This window comes from Myotis nattereri (assembly GCF_964212035.1).
Source record: "Myotis nattereri genome assembly, chromosome: 3".
Lineage (NCBI taxonomy): Eukaryota > Metazoa > Chordata > Mammalia > Chiroptera > Vespertilionidae > Myotis > Myotis nattereri.
In genome coordinates, this window is record NC_138077.1 from 105,145,983 (window position 1) to 105,149,608 (window position 3,626).

Sequence of the window (3,626 nt, forward strand, 5' to 3'; positions counted from 1 at the left end):
ATTTTGCTTTCAGAGAACAAGAAGAATAGGTTTATTTGCATTACACTTTTTAATTTGTGCAGTTATTCAGTGTCTGGTAAATTAATGTTCAAGAAAAAATATTAATTTTTTAAAAAATGTTCTATTGTTTTATGTTAATGACTAGAGGCCCGGTGCATGGATTCGTGCACTTGTGGGGTCCCTCGGCCTGATTGGGCTGAAAGGGGCAGTCTAACATCCCCTGAGGGGTCCTGGAGTGCGAGAGGGCACTCTGCAAAGTTGCTGTCACTCGGCAGCTCCTGTGTTGAGCGTCTGCCCCCTGGTGGTCAGTGCGTGTCATAGCTACCAGCTGGTCGGCTAGTCACTTAGTCTTTTTTTATATATATAGATTACTCATTTATTTCAGCCCTTTTTATTCAGCATGTCTATATTGAAATAAACCTACGTTTTTATGAAAATTGAAGCTTTTGTTTTTTTTGCAGCCCACATAAACTTAAGCCTTATTTATTTGGCCCATGTTAGCCTTTGAGTTTGACATGCTTGCTTTAGTCCCTGGCAACCACTAGTCTTTCTGTGGATTTATCTCTTCTGGATATTTCATATAAGTAGAATTATACAATATGTGGCTTTTTGTGTCTGGCTTCTTTCACTTAGCATCATGTTTCCAAGGTTCATGTTATGTAGCATATGTCAGTACTTCATACCTTTTTATGGCTGAGTAATATTCCATTGTATGGACACGCCTTTGCTTTTTTTTTTTTTTTTTTAGGCAGGCTTAATTCACTTTATTTTTCTTGTATAAAATTATGTGGTGGCCACAGCGGGAGCCTGGGTCCTCTGCACAGAAACTCTGGTGTGGGTCTTGACAAGATGGTCAGTGAATTCCTGATAGGGAGACTTGGTGAACACGGTCTCTTTCCAGAGATCTGGGGTGAGATAGCTGTAGGTCTTAGAGATTGCATCAAAGGTGGCCTTGGCGAAGTTGCCCAGGGTGGCAGTGCAGCCCCTGGCTGAAGTGTAGCAGTCGTCAATACCAGCCATCATCAGCAACTTCTTAGGCACAGGGGCCGAGACAATGCCCTTACCCCTGGGGGCAGGGATGAGGCGCACCAGTACAGAGCCACAGCGGCCAGTCACCTTGCAAGGTACCGTGTCGGGCTTGCCAATCTTGTTTCCCCAGTAGCCTCGCTGCACAGGCACAATGAATGGAGAGCTTGGCCAGGATGATGGCTCCAGGGATGGCAGTGGCTACTTCCTTTGAGCACTTCACACCCAGACCGACATGTCCATTGTAGTCCCCAATGGCGACAAATGCCTTGAACCGGGTCCTCTGGCCAGCACGTGTCTGCTTTTGCACAGGCATGATCTTCAAGACTTCGTCCTTGAGGGATGTCCCCAAGAAAAAGTCAATGATCTCCGATTCCTTGATGGGCAAGGAAAATAGGTAGATTTCCTCTAGGGACTTGATTTTCATGTCCTTGACCAGGCGGCCCAGCTTGGTGACAGGGATCCACTCCTTGTCCTCTGCCTTGCCTACACGAGCTCCGCGGCCTTGGCCCCGGCCCCGACCCCGGCCGCGACCCCGGCCTCGGATGCCGGATGCCGCTGCCAAATCCTCCACGGAAGCCGCCGTGACCTATTCCGGAGCCCCCGGGGCCTCCGGGCCCAGCCGCAGCACCAGCATCATCCGCCATTTGGTGTTTCGTCCTCCTTTGCTTTTTACAGTATTCCTGCTCTTGCAATGAAATTAATCTTTTATATTTTATTTTACAGTGTTTATAAGAGAACCTCTGACAGATTTAGTAATGTATTTTCTATAATGATGGTTTTCTAGAATTATCTTCCCAGATACAAGTTAGAAAAGTGTGAGGGCGATTTCTTCCTAAGCCAATTATTAGTAGAGTTATTCTCCAGTGTTTTAGTTTTAGTCTTATTCAGGAAGTTAGACCAGTTAGGGAACTAGTCAGCTAAACTGTTGAAGAGACACTTAGCTGAAATCAATGCCAAAGAAAATTATATTGGTATTCTTTTTATTTTAATTTAAAAGATTTCCTACTAAAATGAGAAATGTTCTGTGGGCATTTTATAGATTTAGAGAAGACAGGAAAGCAATTAAGGATTTATGCTTTCCTTTACTGGTATTCATTTTGTATATTTTTCATTTAGATAAAATTGAACATGGGGTTAGGGGACAAGAAGAAATAAGCCAAAGAACTTATATACTTACTAGTGGCCCAGTGCACGAAATTTGTGCACATTAAAAGAGAATTAATGAGAAGAAATATTTTAATATTGCTATTTGCACTTTCTCTATAATAGAAGTGTCAGAGATGAAAGAAAATTAGTAAAATGTATATTAAATCTCCTTCCTGTCAGAGTCTGGGGCATGCCACGGGACCTAGAGTCAAGTCCCCGCCCACCATCCTCATGCACTTCAAAAACGCAGGAGACCCAGACCCAGCCGGCCCCACCCCTATTGGGTGAGACCTAGACCCGGCCGGCTCAACCCTGTCAAGCCCCTCTGGGCAGGGGGCACAGCCTCAGGTCCCCCAGCCTAGCACTGGGGCAGGGGCCATGGCCTGATGTCCCCTGTCAGGCCCCTCCAGGCGAGGGGCATGGCCTGAGGTCCCCCAGCCTGGTGCTGGGGCTGGGGGGGGTGGTGCAGTCTGAGGTCTCCCGGCCGGGAGCCTGGGCAGGGGGGTGCAGCCTGAGGTCTCACGGCCTGGAGCCAGGGCAGGGTTCCCCTGTCAAGCCCCCCTGGGTGATGGGCATGGCCTGAGGTCCCCTATCAAGACCTGCTGGGCGAGGGCATGGCCTGAGGTACCCCATCAAGCCCTGCTGGGCGGGGGACACAGTCTGAGGTCTCCTGGGACACATGCAGGCACCGTGAAGTTAGTGCTGGGGGCAGAAGTCCCCGCCCCTGGCCCTGCCCACAGACTGGTCGTGACTGGGACACCGTAGTGGACAAATTAGCATATTACCTCTTTATTATATAGATATGCATAGCCCATGGACATGGGCAATAGGGTAATGAAAACTGGGGGTGGGGGTTGGGTATGGGCTGGGAGGAAGGAGGTAAAGGGGTGGGAAATGGGAGATATCTACAATACTATCAACAACAAAAAATATAAAAAATACTGAACATTGTATATAACTTGCCTATAGTGGAATAGAAAAAAAATGCATTTCCTTTAGTTTAAGTTCACTCCTCAGGATATTGTGAACTAATTTTGAAATAGTGCTTTGAGGGGTCTGTGGGACCCCAGTCTTCAGGTGACGCAGCTGATGCAGCTCCTGCTCTGGGATTCCTAGGACAGAGGAAATGGGAGGTAAGCAACACTGATTCAGTCAATGCATGATTACACACAGGCTGCATACATGAGAGGGAGTGAGTAGCTCATGAGGCACATTGGGAAGGCACTTTCCCTTTATCGATTTTGCTGTTTTGGTACACTCCCATTTACGTTTGAGAAATGATCTCTTCCCCATTGAATAGAGTTTGGTGGGACTGTCAGACTAGACCATGTCTTCCACTATTCACACTGAGCTTCTTAGGACTTTGAAACTTGAATCAGAGAGAGTGGTGTGGCAGCTGCAGGATACTTGCTGACCTGTTACATGGCCTCCTGAAGACATTTCTGTTCTTG

General features: G+C 47.2%; 1 pseudogene across 1 annotated transcript; it reads right to left on the bottom strand.

Annotated features, from left to right (window-relative positions):
• Positions 1-757: 757 nt before the first annotated feature.
• Positions 758-1,673, bottom strand: LOC308517410 (small ribosomal subunit protein uS5-like; annotated as a pseudogene). The gene has a single exon. The product of its transcript is annotated as a small ribosomal subunit protein uS5-like (transcript).
• Between the last annotated feature and the right edge of the window lie 1,953 nt (positions 1,674-3,626).